Below are 19962 nucleotides of genomic sequence, written 5' to 3'. Positions count from 1 at the left end.
CTTCCCAACAGGTTCATGAGAAAGAATAAAAACCTGACAGAAGCAGCGTTGCCAAAAACAGGCACTTTTCTCCTGCCAGTAAATGCCAGTGACAGAAAAAAGTTGGCAGTAAAAAAAATGGCTGTGACGGTCCAGATCTGAGTGCATGCTAACGTTTGTTTGGGCGGTGCTGGTGGTGGGTGGGTCTGGCGGATGTGGTGTCTTGTGGTGTCATGATGCAAGGGAGCCAAGTCGAGTGGCCGGAGCCTCATGTGCGGGCCTGCAGGACTGGAGCAAGGCAATCTGGGAGCGGAGCTGTCAGTGCTCTTTGGACTGGAGTGGACTGAAGGGACACCCTGTTGTGGAGAGAGACTGTCACTGTGACTCAGGAGGGGACATGTTGTGTCTGTGAGGTGTCATCATCATCTGTACTGTTGCACACTGCTGTCAGTATCACCGTAATGCCCCGTACACACAGTTGGATTTTCAGACGGAAAATGTGTGATAGGACCTTGTTGTCAGAAATTCCGACCGTGTGTAGGCTCCATCACACATTTTCCATCGGATTTTCCGACACACAAAGTTTGAGAGCAGGCTATAAAATTTTCCGACAACAAAATCCGTTGTCGGAATTTCCGATCGTGTGTACACAAATCCGACGCACAAAGTGCCACGCATGCTCAGAATAAATAAAGAGATGAAAGCTATTGGCTACTGCACCGTTTATAGGCCCGACGTACGTGTTTTACGTCACCGCGTTCAGAACGATCGGATTTTCCGACAACTTTGTGTGACCGTGTGTATGCAAGACAAGTTTGAGCCAACATCCGTCGGAAAAAATCCTAGGATTTTGTTGTCGGAATGTCCGATCAATGTCCGACCGTGTGTACAGGGCATAAGAGTTAATTTCATGTGTGTTTGTGCCGCCCGTTCTAATTTCTTGCCTTCCTGAGTGCTGTCCCTGAGCTACTTATTTACTATATCAAAAATAAAATAGTAAATGTTTTTTGCCTTAATATCCAGGTTAACCACTTCCATACCGGGCCTATTCTGGCCTCCTCTCCTACATGTAAAAATCTTTTTTTTTTGCTAGAAAATTACTCAGAACCGCCAAACATTATATATGGTTTTTTAGCAGACACCCTAGGGAAAAAAATGGCGGTCGTTGCAACTTTTCATGTCACACGGTATTTGCGCAACAATTTTTCAAACAAGTTTTTTTATTAAAAAGGAATTTCATGAATTAAAAAATAACAAAACAGTAAAGTTAGCCCATTTTTTTTGTATAATGGGAAAGATGATGTTACACCGAGTAAATTGATACCCAACATGTCACGGTTTAAAATTGCACACACTCGTCAAACTTTGGTAGTTAAAAATATTCATTCAATTTTTTTACAGGTTACATGTTTAGAGTTACAGAGGAGGTCTAGTGCTAGAATTGTTGTTCTCGCTCTAACGCACACAGCAATATTTCACATGCGTAGTTTGAACGGCGTTTACATATGTGGGTGGAACTTACGCGTGTGTTCGCTTCTTTCTTTTTACATTTTTTTTTTTTTTTTTTGCTCACTTTTATTCCTATTACAAGGAATGTAAACATTCCTTGTAATAGGAATGGTGTGTGACTGGTTCTCTTTATGGATAGATATGGGGTCTATAAGACCCACATCTCTCCTCCCTGGCTGGAAAGCATCAGATCCTCAAAAAGTTACAGATCTGATGCTTTCCAGCTGAGATCGCCATTTTGTTGACATCCATCGCCTGGACGTGACGTCATAACGTCGGGGCCAGGCTTCCGATGGTCATAGAGATGACTGGTGACCATCTGGTCATACAGCGGCGGTGGATTCTTTCTCCGGGTCCCCGATGGCACAGAAGAGCCCGGAGAAGCATCGGAGAAGCACCGGGGGGCGGTGGGAGGGGGGGTCTGTCGCCTGTAAAAACGATCAAGCAGCGGAACTGCTGCTATGATCATTCTTACGGTGCACAGAATCACCGGCAGAAAAGAATGATATCTGAATGATGCCTGCAGCTGCAGGCATCATTTAGATATCCCCACTGAAAGTCAAGGGCGTCATATGATGTACTGCGGGCGGAAAGTGGTTAAATCACATCGTTAATTGTATATTGTACTTGTTTGTAGCCTAAATACTGAAATTTGCACTTAAAACAGTAGTTTTGTAACTTTTGGAAATGCCAGTAAAAACGTGGCTGTGCCAGTAAATTTCGGGTGTCGTGTCAGTAAATTTCAATCTGATAGGTTGGCAACACTGGACAGAAGATGTAACTCTCCCCTGCTCTATCCAAAGCCATATAAAACGTTTTGGCTGACGGACTTTACAAACCTTGTTTAGTGTGAGTTGTACTGTACGTTTTCAAAAATGGCTTACCAGTGTTGTCAGTAAATCAAGCAAGCACAATAAGTTTGCAATACTCTGGCACAGGCCCAGACTGGCAGCTAGTAGCTCTGGTAGATGCTGATAGGGTTGCTGTCTCCAAGAGCCCTTTCACAATGCCAGCGTGGGGGCGTCAGTGGTAAAGCGCCGCTAATTTTAGCAGCGCTTTTCCTGTCATTTTTGCGGTGCTTTTCGGGTGCTAACGGGGCGCTAGCAGCCGAATAAAGGGTTAAAAGTGCCGCAAAGCACCGCTGCCTAAGCACTTTGCAGGAGCTTCGGCAGCGCTGCCCATTGATTTCAATGGGCAGGGGCGCTTTAGGAGTGGTGTATACACCGCTCCTAAAGCACCTCACAGAAGCTGCTTGCAGGACTTTGTTTTACATCCTGCCAGCACAGCACCCCAGTATGAAAGCACTTAGGCTTTTACACTGGGATTGCAGATCAGGCTTTTTTCAGGCGCTTTACAGGCCCTATTTTTAGCGCTAAACTGCCTGAAAAACGCCTCCAGTGTGAAAGGGGACTAAAAGTGTCTTGAGCCAGTGAAAGATCTTGTGTAATTTTGAGAGTCTTGTTTCATTACGGTATGCTCATTCACTGCAATTTAGGGCACTTTCACACTCAGCCACGGCGGGGGGTAAAGCGGCGCTATTTTTAGTGGCGCGTTACCATAGTTTTAGCAGCGCTTTTTGGCCACTAGCGGGGCACTTTTAACCCCCACTAGAGGCCGAAAAAGGGTTAAAAGCGCCGCTGCAATGGCGCTTTGTCAGTGCTTTGGCGGCGCTGCCCATTGATTTCAATGGGCAGGGGCGCTTTAGGAGCGGTGTATACACATTTTGGGTTGTCCCCAGAAAAGTAATAGAGGAGAAATCTTCCAATAGGGACACTAGTTCTGGTGACCTGGGGGTCCCCAACAGCTTTCATTATTTTGCAGGGATTTTCTCTCACTTCCTGTTTAGGCTATGGGACAGGAAGTGAAGGGAAATCTTCCCAATGGGACACAAATGGCAAAAATAAACTGGCAGACCCTCCCTTACTCTACCCAAAATTAAAAAAAAAAGTTTTGCCTATAGTTCTACTTTAAGAATTCAAAGTTTCTTCCAATTTGTAGTTGCTGCATGCACGTACAAGGTCTGCGAAATATTGAAACCAAACACATTCAGGCAACTAGAATTTTGAGCGGAAGCAAATGTCACTTTTTTATTTTCTATAATGACAGGTGTACTTTAAATTCTAGCATGCATCCTCATGGTCCAACAGCTTTTTTCTATGATTATTTCTTTGATCGCTCTATCTGTTACTTGGATAACTGTGGTAACTTATTTCTATGATTATTTCTTATTTCTATGATTATTTCCAGCTGTATGTTTCCTGTTCTCACAGGAGGGCTGTGACATTAGAAGCCATATTGGATATTTTACCTTTCAACATATTCATTATCACTTTCTTATCAACACCTTGTGATTGAAATTATGCAGAATGACCCATCCACCACTTATTTATTTTTTGATTGTGCTATATCTCAGGAGATCGCTCGCCGACAAAGGCAGTGTTCACTTACATGAGCAAACAAGATTGTGTTTTTTCACTGCTGAAAGAAATGTGTATCTAAATCGAAAAACTTGAATTTTGCTTTTGGAAGGAGTAGGGAATCCCTGTCAGGTGTTTATTGCTGGGGTGATTCACACCCTGAGTTTATCCTGGTAACTGTTGTCACTGGGACAGAAAATGATGGGAAATTCACATTTTACAGCTGTCCCCAGCACAAGAGGTGAGAAGAAATCTTCCCACTGGGACATCTATTCTGGTGACAACAGTGTAAGGAGGGAGAGATCTTCTCTTACCTGTTGTGTATGCGGGTAAAGAAAGAAAAGGCAGATCTCCCCAATATGACAGAGAAAAAAAACTAACCTGGGGTTTGACCATTCTCTACAGCATGCAAAGTTATAAAATGTGTTTTGGTTTTCAATATACTTCAAAGCTTAACTCAATGTTGGACAATAACCCCACTGTAGGCCATTCTTCACCCTCCTGTGGAGCTCCCAAAAATAGTTTATGTACCTTTTCTCTAAGAGACAAATAATATTATGGCTTCTCTTCCTCCAGTGGTGGGCATGTCTTTGAATGCTACAGAGAGTGGTGCCACTTAATGACATGGTACCACTTTTTGCAGCATTCTTTTGCAAGTAGGTTGGCTTAATGACATACCTCCAGAGGTTGTGTTTATGACAGCTTGGCATCACGAGAAGTGTGCTAAATCCAGAACACCAGTAGCACTGGACCTCAGAGAGGACTTTCTGTTAGGGACAGCATTGGAGAGCAGATGAGTATTGCAGCACAAGCTATTTTTTTACCCAGTTATGCTTAGCTCTGGGATTTATCATTTTAAAAAGGAAACAGAAGTTCTGCTATGACCTTGCTTACCAAATTGGACAAAAAATGATATATCAAGCATACAAATAAAAACATGCATACATCTTTTCCTGGGAGCACCATACCATATACTGTAATATAAATCTAAAAGTACTTTTGTGATAATAAGGGACGTTAAAGTGTTACTAAAGCCAGGACCCTGGAATATCTGGTCTCCCACAGTACACAGAACATGGAAATGCAATTATTTTAGTTAATATAAACTGCTAAATACCTTTCTCATCAGCAGTATATAGCAGTCTTGTGACTTCTATCAGTGTTTGGATAAAGCTTGTAGGTGCAGTTTCCATTCCACTCTGACTGTTCTGTGAGGCTGCATGACTCCTGACCCTCTATCTCGACAGTGCTGATTGGCCCTGTGCTGATCAGATGCCCCCCCCCCCCCCCCCGCAAAAAAAAAAAAAAAACTTTCTAGCAATACACACCAAACTGAGCATGTGCGGAGTGCCTCCAAGGCTCTGTACTATCAGCAGATAGATTGAGGGCAGTAAAAAAAAAAAGGGGGGAGGATCAGAGAAGACAGGATCAAAAAGCTTTTTTATACAATGCAGAGGATTAACTCCTTAGGTTCCACAGTGAGTATAGCGATTGATTTTACTGTTGTGGGTTTAGTAACACTTTAAATGCGCTCACAGAAAATGTAGAAATTTCATGTGGGCACCAAAAATATCTAATTATATTTAGATAAATTATATTTAGATGTTTTTTGTGTCCACAATAGTTTTCTGTGTTTTCTTGCGCACGCTTTTAAAGTCCCTAAATTATCATGTAGGTACTTTTTCAACTTTTTATTACATTGCTTACCCTCATTGATTGGGGGAACCTTGCCTTTAGTAAAAACAGATACATTAAGCAGCAGATGAATTAAAATAGAAAAGTAAAATAGAATTTAAAAGGAAACATTGCTTTATGCTGTACAAAAAAGTGCAAGTGTTTTATTCTACATAAAAATGTAAAAAAGAAAACCATAATTTGTTTGTCATATTTGTGTATGGGCACGGTGTCTCTAAAAAGAGCAAAACCTTCACTGGATTATTGCTGGCTGTTGCTCTGTAGTAATAAATTATCATCAAAATAACTGTGCCGTAATGCTGCTTGAGATGACTGGAAAAAGGGCCTCCCTAAAGCACTTGTATGTCATCTGCTTTTCAGAGCTAATTACTTTGGTAATTCCCTCTTGGTATTTCCTCGTCTTACTTTCTGATGAGTTATTTAACACAATTTCTTTTTTTAACTCCTAAAAATTGAGTACTTCATAATAAATGGATGCATTTTAGGATCTCTGGCTTAGGCTCCATTCACACCTGAGCGTAGCGATTTACTAGCTATTTTCGGTTGTTTTTTTAAACGTTTTTGTAGCTTTTTACAAGCGTTTTAAAAGAGTTTTAGAAGCGTAATTAAAAGCGTTTTACAGCTTCAGACGTTTTTGTTGAGCCAATAGAAAGCACTAGGGGGAGGAGAGGGACAGGAAATTAGAGATGGAGAGTTGCTGTTTGAGCAGAGTAGGAGCGATAAAATGCTTGTAAAATGCTGACGTCAGGCGTTTCTATTGAAGTCTATGGGGCCAAAAACGCTTGTAATCTGCCAGAACGAAGCTTGTGTACTTTTTTGAGTGACAGGCGTTTTGCTTCAGGCGACAGAACGCTCAGATGTGAACAGGGGCCATTGAAATGAATAGGATTTGGCTTGCTGACCGTTTTAGAGCATAAAATCGCTCAGGTGTGAATGAGGCCTAACAAAAAAAGAATATACTATAATATAATAGATTGCATGCACAAAATATCTATATGTATATTTATGTGTATATACATATATACACTGCAGAATATTCAACACATTCATTAATACTGTATATACACATATACAAATATATATAAAAGTACACACACACACAATATATATATATATATAATTTTATATATTATGTATATATATCTCATTTTGTTATATCATCCATGTGTGTACAGTATAATTTGTCGTATATTCTGCAGTCCGATGGCGCCTGAACATATGTTCCATGAATATAGACATGAAGATGCTCTGCCTTGTAATATAATATGTGTCTATGTGTCCCTTTGCCTCACGTATAGGTTTTATGTTTCTGGGTATTACTGAGTCGGATGGTATGATTAACCACTCTTACAGTACAAATTGCAATTGTTGTTAAGTACATAATTGCAGCTGCAGATTCTGTATTGAAGCCAAGTATCTGTTAGACAGACACGGTGCCTGTCAATACTGTACGTCACATGCATTAACAGGAGTGTTTTGTATTTAGCTGTTATGCTGATTAGATGTAGGCACTTTTCACAGCTGTCAGCGGTTGTATCGAGTTTTGAGGTAAAGTTTTACTTTTTTTTCCCTGAGTTATTCAAGTTCACACATAAACTTCTGTTTTTAGAGTTTGTGTCTGGATAGGTATTTTTTAAAGCTGAAGTTTGGTATATATATATTTTTTGGGGGGATAAGATATGTGTAATGGGGAGTATGTCATTAACTGCGGGTGGTTGCTTCTGCTAAAAATCATCTCTGTAGTGTCTCCTCTTCAGTCACAGGATACTGTTGTTGCTACTGAGAAAAGTTGCACCACTCGCCTGCCTTATTCTGCCCTCTCAGCCATTCACAGAACTCATATTACTACACTTTCACAATGCATTACATTCTATTCAGTTGAATGACAGGACCTCCTCAACCCATTCATAGAACAAAGTGCATTGTAGGAGTGTAGTAGTATGAGCAATATAAATATGAGAGGGCAGAAGGGGGTGGGGCATTGGGGCAACTTTTCTCTGTAGCAGCAGCTTCTAATAGGCTTCACAACCTTGGAAGACAGACACTCGGGGCAGTATCTGGCATTTGTGCAGGAGACACTACAGGGGTGATTTTTAGCAGAAGCAGCCACCTGCAGGTAATGTCTAGCACACTGTTACATACAGCTAATGTGTTTTGGCGCTGTATCCTCCTTGCAAAAAAAAATACTAAGCTTTAACTTAGCTCTGGAATTAGACACAAATATAGAGAACTCAATGCAGTTTACACCCTGCCACCAAGAAGCACAGAAAGCTAATTTAGTAGAGTTCTTTAGAGTTGGCACAACTGAGTTGGCCTTTTCATGCTTTTATCAGAACTTTAGCACCTGCTGTAGAGCAGTGGTCATCAACCCTGTCCTCAGGGCCCACTAACAGGCCAGGTTTGCAAGATAACTGAAATACATCACAGGTGATATCATTTGCTGCTCAGTGATTGCAGTATTCTAGTCTGCATCTCCCCAAGGTAATACATAAAACCTGGTCTGTTAGTGGGCCCTGAGGACAGGGTTGATGACCACTGCTGTAGATCACCCATTCTCAACCAGGGCTCCTTGCAACCCCAGGGTTCCTTCAGAAGTTGCTAGAGATTCCTTAATAATCGGCTAATTGATCTCCTATTTGATGGTGCTTGCATAGTTCCAGGGCCAACACATTGCACTAGAAATTTAAGAGTACCTGTTCTAAATATTGTTTTTTCTGCTCGTATGTTAAGTATAAAAATTACCTTAGTGTCTTAGTTTTCATGTTTTTAATAAGCACATTTAATTTGTTATTGTACATCCATTGTAATAATCGAAATGGGTACAGCAACTGCAGACTCTATGGGGGTTATTTACTAAAGACTACAAGTGCAAACTACAAGTGCAAAGTGCACTTGAAATTGCACTGAAAGTGCACTTGGAAGTGCAGTCGCTGTAGATCCGAGGGGGACATGCAAGGAAAAAAAAAACAGCATATTAGCTTGCACATGATTGGATAATAAAATCAGCAGAGCTTCCCCTCATTTCAGCTCTACCCCTCAGATTTACAGCGACTGCACTTCCAAGTGCACTTTGCACTTGTACTTTGCACTTGTAGTGCAAAGTGGATTTACCTTTTGTAAATAACCCCCAATGTCTTTACTACTTCGTCTTATACTAGGAAAAAGCATGGAGCCAGGAAATTTAGATGTCCGGGTCAGTGATTCACTATGTATTGAATCTATAGTATGCCCTGATTACTATATGTACTGTACAATACCCTCTGCCATTTTGATTTCAGGTACAATAATGCAAAGAATCCTGTTACTTTTTTTTTTTTAATTGTTGGGAGATCCAGTCCAATACTTCAGGCAATTGGTTCCTTATACAGCCTTCATTTTGTTTCAATACCCCTTCCAAGAGTTATGGATAACCCTGATTAAGAACCTCTTAAATGTTATTAAACCCAGGACCCTGCATTCACTATATCTGGTCTCCCACAGTACACAGAACATGGAAATGCAATAGTTTTATTAAATATAAACTGCTAAATACTTTTTCTCATCAGCAGTATGTAGCAGTCTTGTGACTTTTATCAGTGTCTCATTAAAGATTGTAGGAGGAGTTTTCTTTCTACTCTGACTGCCCTATGAGGCTGCAGGACCCTTGACCCTCTTTCTGGACAGTGCTGATTGGCCCTACGCTGATCACATGCACTCTCCCAAGAAAAATTGAAATGGTAACTCCACTTTCATAGGGAAAAAAATAGCAAATAAAGAAAAAAATAATATAGCGCTTATAATTGCGACACTAATCATATTGTGATTGAATGTTATTAAAAATTACCTTTCCTTTTCAATCTGCAGCCGCTGTAATTTTCTGAGAATGCATTGCAAAATGGCTACCTGGAGTTGTTCTGTACACAGCATGTGTACTGACCACTCCCCAGAAACATAATTTCCTGCTTGTGCGACTGGCTCACCAATTTGTCAGATTTCAGGAATCCCCTGCAACTAAAATGTCATTTTTGGAGAGATACTTTAAATAGGAACATGTCTAAAGGGATGCAGGCCCAGCAGATTTCCTCATTTAGTGCCCTGCAGCTGCACACCTAACAGTTAATTACCAAAACCACTCCCATCAGACCCACTCAGTACAGAGGCACAGACAAACACAGAGGGATTTCTTCAGAATAACAAAAGGTAGGAATCTGCAACAAAGGTTGTTATAATCCTTGCAATGTACATAGATCACCCAGAGGGGAATGTTTTTTTCTCAACAAAAGTGAAGTTACGTTTACCAGCTTTTTCAAAATACACACCAAACTGAGCATGTGCAGCATGTCCCCTAGACTATGTTCCATCAGGAGATGGTTTGGGGACTGTGCAAGAAGGGGAGGAACAGAGAAGACAGGATCAAACAACCTTTTTACACAATGCAGAGAATTAACCCCTTGGGTTACACAGTGAATATAACAAGCATGCTTTACTGCATATACAGAATGATTTTACTGTAGTGGGTTTAGTAACTCTTTAAGGGTTAAAGTTTCCACTAAAAAGTCATATTTTTATTAATAATATGTCATAAGACAATAGAAAATCCCAATCTAATAAGAAACAAGTCCTTAGTTATCTCTGAACGATTTGTCTATGTCACCTGATGATTTTTAGCACAGAATTAAAAATTAGCATGCACCTCTACATTTTCAGGCTTTGTGTGGTTATTTACTAGACTACAAACAGACGTCTGAAGGCTGTACACTACCATTAGGAGCTATTAAGATTTCACAGAACCGAGAACTCCAGCCTTAGTATTGTGAAGAATTATACATAATTACTTTATCGCCTCAATGGGTCAGAAATAGTATGAAATTGTATGCAGCACTTGATCTTTTCCCTTTTCAAGTTGCTCCTGCTGGGTTTTTAACCACACGACAATTGTGTTTGATAGTGTGACAGCAAGACATTTTAAAATAATCCTTTGGTCAATTTGTGAAGTAAAGAAAATGTTTAGTGAAAGCTGTGACAAATGGCTTTTAGTAAGAAAGGGATAAAAAAAATGTTAGTATTAATTGTTACACCCCTCCTTCTGTCAAACAAGCTTAGTAAAGAGCATAAAACAATCTGGGTTTTTGTCCACTCTAAAATAGGAAAATCCTCATTTGCCCTGCATTTTCGAAAATTTCCATTTGTGGTTGCTGTCTGTTGTCACTTAACACCAGGCATGACTACAATGCTGTTCAAAATTTAATGGAACTGATTAACCGCTTCAGCCTCGGAAGATTTTACCCCCTTCCTGATCAGAGCACTTTTTTGCGATTTGGCACTGCGTCGTTTTAACTGACAATTGCGCGGTTGTGCAACGTTGTACCCAAACAAACTTGACGTTCTTTTTTTTCCCACAAATAGAGCTTTCTTTTGGTGATATTTGATCACCTCTGCGTTTTTTGGGGTTTTTTTGCGCTATAAACAAAAAAAGAGCGACAATTTTGAAAAAAACGCAATTATTTTTTACTTTTTGCTTTAATAAACATCCCCCAAAAATATATATATAAAAAAAAAACAATTTTTTCCTCAATTTAGGCCAATATGTATTCTACTACATATTTTTGGTAATACAAAAAAAAAAAAAAAAATCACAATAAGCATATATTGATTGGTTTGCGCAAAAGTTATAGCGTCTACAAAATAGGGGATCGTTTTATGGCATTTTTATTATTAATTTTTTTTTTTTATTAGTAATGGCAGCAATCTGCGATTTTTATCAGGACATTATGGCAGACACATCGGACATTTTTGACACTATTTTGGGACCATTGTCATTTATACAGCGATCAGTGCTATGAACATGCATTGATTACTGTGTAAATGACACTGGCAGTGAAGGGGTTAACCACTAGGGGGCGATGAAGGGGTTAAGTGTGTCCTAGGGAGTGACTATAACTGTGGGGGGGATGGTCTACAACACACATGACAGCGATCACTGCTTCCGATGACAGAGAGCAGTGATCTCTGTCCTGTCACTAGGCAGAATGGGGAAATGCTTTGTTTACGGAGAAAGGGACGTGCGCCCGCAGCGCTGCTTCTTACAGGGGTCGTACCTGTACGCTCTTTTGACCACCAGTGGCATTCTGCCTACATATATCAGTGTGCGCTGGTCGGGAAGCGGTTAAAGTGGTTTTAAAGTCATAAAATGATTTACCTTAATGCATTCCCTGCATTAAAGTAGTTCTATAGACAGAAGTTTTTTTTTTTTTTTTATCTTAATGCATTCTATGCAGCATTAAGTTAAAAAAAACTTCAGTGTGCAGCAGCCCCCCTAATACATACCTGAGCCCCATCTCGATCCAGTGATGTTGCACGAGAGCCTCAGCTGACTGAAACTCTCTCTCCTGATTGGCTGAGACACAGCAGCAGGTGCCATTGGCTCCCGCTGCTGTCAATTAAAGTCAGTGAGCCAGGGGGAGAGAGAGGGGACCAGCCGCGGCTCCATGTCTGAATGGACACAGAGAGCCGTGGCTCGTCTTGGGTGGCCCCATAGCAAGCTGCTTGCTGTGGGGGCAGGAGGGAGGGGCCAGGAGCGTCAGCGAGGGGCTCGAGAAGAGGAGGATCTGGGCTGCTCTGTGCAAAACCAACTGCACAGAGCAGGTATTTTTAAACAAAGAAAAACTTTAATATCTCTACATGTGCGAAGCCAGCAATCTTGGGCTATACCAAAAGTTTGGGGCCTGTTAGTAGAGTGGTGTTGCTCAAACACACCTGTGTACATGCAATATGTTGCTCCACCAGCAAGAATCCACTAATTCTCACCAGCTGTCCCCCTTGGCTTCCACACATTGTTTGGCCATACATTATACAATTCTCTTGTACAATTTTCCTTTAGATTTACCAAAACTGTATAATGTGAGGTGAAACCTAAACACTTTCAATTTGTATGCAATCAGGCAGGATCTTTTACTACATAGCCAGCATGACAGGAGATTGAATAAGAAAATTATATAATGTATGGTCAGTTCAAGTCTTCATTGTGGAAATGCTGAAATCTGCGTGCCTATGCAGTATAGTTCAAGGGCACCATCTCAACAGATCAGCTTTTTGTATTGCATGGGAATAAAGAGTATGAAATGCTAGTCATACAAGCACTAAAACTTTAAAACATTTTAGCAAGAGCAATTTACCAATGTTTTGAGTAATAGCTCGCACGCGTTCGTGGAATTTTCTTGTGATGCAATCAGATTTCAGTACTGGTCATATAAAATAACTTAATAAAATAATGTTTTGCTGCTATCACACTTTTTCATTTGAAATGCTCAGAAATAATTGACTCTCCCAAAAAAGATTTTCTTCCATTAAGATAATTTTATATACAATGCCTCTCTTTTTAACACTACACAAGCTACTTTTATAGGGCGTACACACGGTCGGACTTTGTTCGGACATTCCGACAACAAAATCGTAGGATTTTTTCTGACGGATGTTGGCTCAAACTTGTCTTGCATACACACGGTCACACAAAGTTGTCGGAAAATCCGATTGTTTTAAACGCGGTGACGTAAAACAGATTTGTGTACACACGATCGGAATTTCCGACAACGGATTTTGTTGTCGGAAAATTTTATCTCCTGCTGTCCAACTTTGTGTGTCGGAAAATCCGATGGAAAATGTGCGATGGAGCCCACACACGGTCGGAATTTCCGACAACACGCTCCGATCGGACATTTTCCATCGGAAAATCCGACCGTGTGTACAGGGCATTAGTATGATTAGAGTTACAGATATTACTTAACTGGACTGAAATGTGTGTAAACACTTAATGGCTAGCTGTAGCAGATGGTTATGTATTATGATTGTATAAAACATGAATATTTTTTATGCTCTGAAGATTTCCAGGTAGAGTAGAATATGCACTAACTTTTGATAGATAACAGGTCATGTAGATGAAATTCTGGATTTTTGTAAACATTTTAGGGTTATATTTGCATACAGTTCTGCTGATCTCTTACAGCAGTGGTCTCCAAACTGTGGTCCTTTGCGTCCCTTTATTCAGCCCTTATCGGGGCACTATTCTTCCTACTGACACCAACAATGGGGGGCATAATTCTTACTACTGACACCAACAATGGAGCACTATCCCACTGATACCAATGATGGGCACACTTCCTCCCACTGTCCTCCCACTGACACCAATGATGGGACACTATTGCTCCTACGGATATCAATGATGGGGACACTATTCCGCCTACGGATATCAATGATGGGGCACTATTCCTCCCACTGATACCAATGATGGGCCACTATTCCTGCTACTGACACCAGCGATGGGGCACTATTCCTCCTACGGACTTCAATGGTGGGACACTATTCCTCCTACGGATGTCAATGATGGGGCACTATTCTTCCCACTGATACCAATGATGGGGCACTAGTCCTCCTACTGACACCAAAGATGGGGCACTATTTCACCCACTGATACCAATGATGGGGCACAATTTCTCCCAATGACACCAATGATGGGCACTATTCCTCCTACTGATATCCATGATGGGGCACTATTCCGCCCACTGACACCAATAATGGGACATTTTCTACTCCCACTGGTTACAGCCCCACCCCCCTAAAATAAGAAGGACAGTAAACTGGCCCCTTGTTTATAAAGTTTGGAGACTCCTGTCTTAAAGCATGGGTGCTCAACCTGTGGCCCTCCAGCTGTTGCAGAACTACCCATCATGCCTCAGCCTTTGGGAGTCATGCTTGTAACTGTCAACTGTGAGCAACCATGTCTTAAAGCCTCTTAGAAAACACTACCTTTCTACAGGCATGCACTACACCAACCTCTGCGTGGGCATTTCTTGGTATGAAATAGCAATTTGTTGTCTACATTGGAAGACAGTGTGACAACACTGGAGCAAAATTGGTAAATTGGTAAAGAGTGTCACTTTACAACAGGAAGAGCTTGAGCATGGATCTTCAAGGCAGGATCACTAAGTATTATTTTAATAAAAGTTGCAGAAAAAAAATAGAAAATGCCCTTTCAGCTTACTTTAACATGTTAAAGTGTATATGTGATTTTAGTAACCGGATTAACATATACTGTAGGTTGAATAAAGACTTTCATAAAAGAAAAATTGGGGTGGACATTACTAAAAATGAGTATTTAAGCAAAACATACCCAGATACATGGCACAGCTCCATACCTATACCTCCTGATATTCACAAACTATTTGGGTGCTGGCTCCTTACAGCTCGTCTCTGCTCCAACAAGGAATATTGAAAGATAGGAGTCACAGTCTGTTGTAAATTTGTCTTGCTGCTTTGTTTCATAGTCCATGAAAAGGCTGCATACATGTTGTCTCGACCCAAAGAACCACACTCCCTATACGCGTTTCACCCCCAATGGGTTTGCCCTCAAGCATAGACTATATACCTTCTCTATTCTTGTGAGCAGGCCCATTTTAGTGGACAAGACATATTTACAGCAGAGTGCAACTCTGAGCTTTCAATATACAAGCAAGAAAAGCTGTATTATAGCCAAGCAACTAACATTTTCGATGGAGTGTTCATCAATGGCAGACTCCATGTTTGTTTCTTTGATGCTAAATGTTAACTTGTCACTTTGGTGTTTTCCATGCTTGAAAGTTTTGTTTCTTTGTTCCTTGTAACTGTCAGAGCCTGAAAAAAACAAACTCTTCTTCAGAAAGATGTCTGAAATCCAACTGGTGTTTAATGCTGTAACTCTACAATGAAATGTTTTTTTTTTTTAATATAATTTAGCCAGTGAAGAGTTGAATAGGTTGGGTTGCCTAGTGCACAGACTCAGATACAATGGCAATCTTTCTAGACAGTCTCTGAGAAGTGCTTTATGTCTGGAATAGCAATATGGGAATGTTATGGCTCTGCTGACATACAACATCACCTTTTTGATGGTTTATTGCTGTGGAAATGCAACAAGACATTCAAAATCAGCATACGTAATGCACGTTGCCCTGGTGATAAATTTATTTGCAGAGATGTATGTCTTTTCAGCACATACCACAATTATGTCCTATCTTTTGCAATTATTTAACCCCATACTTTGTGGACATAATAGAATATTCTGCAGCTAAAGTGTTTGAAAAAAAGATTTATACATGTATTGGCACAATATTGTGTAACATTTTACCATGGCGGTTCTTTTTGTAACCACTTGATGATAATAATCATCATAATGGCAATAATAATCCACATGTGGTCCTAATGGTTATTGACAAAATGGCAGCATAAGGTTATTAAGAAGTATTTATCAACAGGGAGAAGCATTTCACTTTATTTTTCCAAATTTACATTTTTTAGATCTTCATGCAATTTATCAAGGTGTATAACAGCAGGTTCGATAAGGATCTTTTTTTTTTCTAAACTTGTATTCCAATTTTTTTATACTTCATATCCTGCCGTAAAATGTTACCATTCTGTAGTTTCAAAGGACAGTTTTTTTTGGGGGGGGGGTTTAGATATAAATACATTTTTCTATTTTTTTATACATTTGACTAACATTTTATAATTTATCTAAATTTAAGAACAAAATTTATTATATTTTAAAGCTTTTTTTCTTTTATTTTTACCCGGTGATCCTGCCAGTAACACACTTACTGAGGATTGCAATGCTCACTCACTGTACTGTATCTATTAAAGCGGATATTCAGTCATTTTTTCATCTTTCCATCTATTAAATCTTCTGCCCTTGTTGTTTTAACTTTGGATAGTAAAAAAAAAGTTTTTTTCTGCCAGTAAATACCTTATACAGCCCACTTCCTGTTTCTTGTCTGGTAAAAAGCCTAGGCTTATGACATCATGCACAGCTCTCTCTCTCATTCTCATGAGAGTTTGCCAGGAAGGGAGGGGGGATGAGTCATAAGGGGGCCAATGAGAGCTTAAGAGCTGGAGGTATGCCTCTGTGTGTCTGTGTAAATCCAGGAAGTGAACAGGCAGCGACTTTAGCTGCCCACAGTTAAATGGATGCAGCCAGACTCAGTGAAGGGAGATTTCTGCAGCATATTTGGCAAGTACAGAATCACAGTATATATAAAATAATATGGAAAGTGGTTGGAGGGAAGCTTCAGAATGGCAAAGATGTTTTTATTACAAATTATGTGAGCATACTGCAGTTCTTCTTTAAGGAGCAGCACTTTCACCCTCGGACAGGAAGTGTGTTAGGACTACAGAACATCTCCCCCTCTTCTCCTCCCTAATATAGTAGTTTGTTATGCAGTCCCAATACACTACCAGATAATTGTTTGGGATAAGGCTGCCAAGTACACAGGACAGCACTGGACTTCTGGCAGGATCAAGTGGTATATTTCACTTATTGAACAAATATAAAACACTTGTTATATTGGTAGCTCTTATTTTGCACAAGAGGCAATACTTATGTTCAATGCAAAGTGTCCCTTTTGCTCATGCTGGCTGTCATATTTGAAATCTGAAGTCCTCTGCCTCCCCGTCCACCCCACCACCACAACCACCACATGCCCCTACAGCCGTGATCTTCCTGTACTGTGGGGTGTTAATAAGAGTGCTTGACCTTACAAGCACTCGTCAAGACTGTCGACTATGCCAGCCCTTTCCACCCCCCTCCTACCTTCATATATCATAAATTAATTATGATCAATAAATGGAGGAGGTGGACCTCTATTCATAGATTGGTTTTCATTCATGGAAGCTATAGTGCAGCTTATATGAATGCAGGAAGGGGGCAGAAGGGTGGGCATAGTTGGTACTCTTAATGAGTGCTTGTCCAGTGCTTGTATTATTGCCCACAGCACTGGAGGATTATAGCTGTGGGGTATGGGCAAGGGGGGCAGAGAACTCATATTTCCACTATGATGGCCAGCACCACTTTGCATCAAACCAGCAGTACCATTTGCTGTGCTAATTTTGTATTATTATTATATATTTTTTTTATCTAAACCTAGGCTTTAACATATCAAAAGGGAGCCACTAGAGAAATTCATTTATAGGGTTTACATATACTTTAACTGGTTAGACATCCTTTGTCAATATCTACAGTCCCTGTATAGTTTTTCATTGTATTTGCAGGGATAAGCTGGTTTTACAGTTCAACTAGGTGCTTTATGCACTGAAGTTTTTAGATGTGTGTTTGTGGGAAAATAAAACCTGTCAGCCCCAGAAGATTGTTATTGTCATTTGTTGATAACTACAATTGCCCTAGATGCCCTCTAAATTTAGAAGATTTCCCTTTCTCCCAGTGGCAAAAATGCCACTTCCACTATGTAAAATTTTCTCAACATGTAGCCACATAGGTCTGTTCATACCGCAGTTGGATGCTGTTTAACTGAGCTTGGTGTTCATAGTTTAAAACCTGCTTTTTTTTTTTAATTGTTGACCCCACTGAGGATTTTCTAGTACCCATGGCCACACAGGAACTAAAGGTTATCTCACCATAGAGAACACAGTGAGAAATGAAAATGATAGATATTTTAACTCACTCTGCCCCCAGAAATTGTGTTTTTATTCCTGATGGATATCCCCTCTGGAAGGAGTCTACAAATTTCCTGTTCTGGTGACCACAAAAATACCAAGGGGAAGTTCCCCAGTAGGTACACAAATAGCAAGAAAAACCTCTAACTGTTTCCCGCGTTATTCAAATCTAAAAACGCTATTTAGTCAAATTTCCACTTTTATAGCTACTTACACAAGCTGTTAAATAATATCTATAATTCTAAATATTTTACATGATGGCCTGGCTTAAAGCTGTGTTCCAGGCAAACATCTAAATACAGTTGAAAACCATATACTGTACATTAACTGTTTCCCTGGCCAAAAGACTTGTAATTCTGTTCATCCAATCATGTTGTTCAAGTACCACTGCCAGACAGACTAGCCAGATCTGCAACCTTAAAGCGGAGTTCTGCCCCCCCAGCAAAAAAATTAAAAGTCAGCAGCTACACATACTGTAGCTGCTGACTTTTAAATTTAGGGTACTTACCTGTCCTGGAATCCAGCGATGTCGGCACCCCAGCCGATGTTTTCTTCAGCTCTCGGGTGCTGCTGCCGCCATTGCCTGTAAGGGAAACCAGCATTGAAGCCGTGTGACTTCACAGCCGGTACTCCACTGTGCATGCGTGAAGCGCGCTGCGCTTTCCGAAAGGCCTGGCAGCGGGGGAAGGAGTAGGGGGGCCGAACTTCCGAGTGATCTCTCGGAAGTGGGGATGGGTACCTGTTTAAAAAAAAGTACCCAAATGTGGCACCGGAGGGAGGGGGGGGAGGCAGATAAGCAGATCTTCCACTTTTGGGTGGAACTCCGCTTTAATTTTTTTTTCACTCCAGTTAAGCAATACAGCTTGGTCACTGACCTGCCCCCAAGTCTGGGATTGAGCAATAGAGATTCAGCACATTCTGAAGATGCTTACAAGGAGGAGAACAACTGTTGAGTGCCACACTTTGCAGAGCAGTGGAGCTCTGTCTGACTTACATTACTGACCCTTTCCTTTCTATTGTGATCATTGCTGTACATAGGATTGCAGGAGGCTGATCTCAGTACTGAGTAGTTACTTAAACTAGCTGAATTTAAAAATATATTTAATTACATTTTTAATTAATATGTAACTGGATTAAATGTATGCTTGAAGTTCAGTTTTGCTGTCCAGGATCTATTGTATGTTCTTCATATGCTTAAATTATTTAAAATTTTTATGTTATTATTAATAATAATAAATGGGTTAATTAAAAATATATTTTTTTCAATTCTGTTTTTCAGTAAAAAAAAAGGTCAAGAAAGTAGAACTTTATTGGAATATTCAGAGAATAAATCGTGGAACCTAAAGAATGCTGGTGATCAGAATACATAAGATGGTAAGAAGATACCTTCAATTTGGTTAAGGTGTAATAGTAACATTCTGCTCATCAGTCAATACCTTGAGCAAAGGAAGAGACAACAAGCAAGGCCTTGGTTAATAGATAGATTCACTTACCTTGTTTACAAAAATGGATCATTTTAATAGGGGAGCCCCTAAGAAAGCCATGTCACCATTTGTCCTAATCACACTCATTTTGAAACTGTCTTCCATGACTAATGACTAATAGGATTAGTGAATTCAAAGCCTAGCTTATATACAAGAGACATTATAACTGCATTAATAGTTCAGTAGTTCAATTTACTGAAATCATTCTCGCAGAAAAAAGGGAATAGCGCTCATAGTTCAAAGATATTGAACTTGGCAAAATTTAACTGGATAATGTGGGGGTTACTGATCAAGGTTCACCTCATGTAAACTTTCCTTTGAACAATCAGGTTCAAGTTCAATGACCGTACATTTGAAATTTCCTTATAATATGACAGTTTAAGGGCTCATTTACACTTGCTTTGGCCTCAACACACATTAAAGTGCCT

The 19962-nt window shown here is 40.1% G+C and overlaps 1 protein-coding gene across 7 annotated transcripts in view; it reads left to right on the top strand.

Moving 5' to 3' along the window:
* Positions 1–19962, top strand: part of ATXN1 (ataxin 1) — a 440770-nt gene that overhangs the window by 124018 nt on the left and 296790 nt on the right. For all 7 annotated transcript variants that reach the window (XM_073631107.1, XM_073631104.1, XM_073631108.1 and 4 more), the window contains exon 2: positions 19330–19424. The gene's annotated coding sequence lies outside the window, so the exon portion shown is untranslated. The remainder of the gene's footprint in view (positions 1–19329; positions 19425–19962) is intronic.

Source organism: Aquarana catesbeiana, linkage group LG05 (assembly GCF_042186555.1).
Source record: "Aquarana catesbeiana isolate 2022-GZ linkage group LG05, ASM4218655v1, whole genome shotgun sequence".
In the NCBI taxonomy this organism is placed as follows: Eukaryota; Metazoa; Chordata; class Amphibia; order Anura; family Ranidae; genus Aquarana; species Aquarana catesbeiana.
The sequence above is the reverse complement of the archived record's forward strand: the minus strand, read 5'-3'. Positions and strand labels throughout refer to the sequence as shown.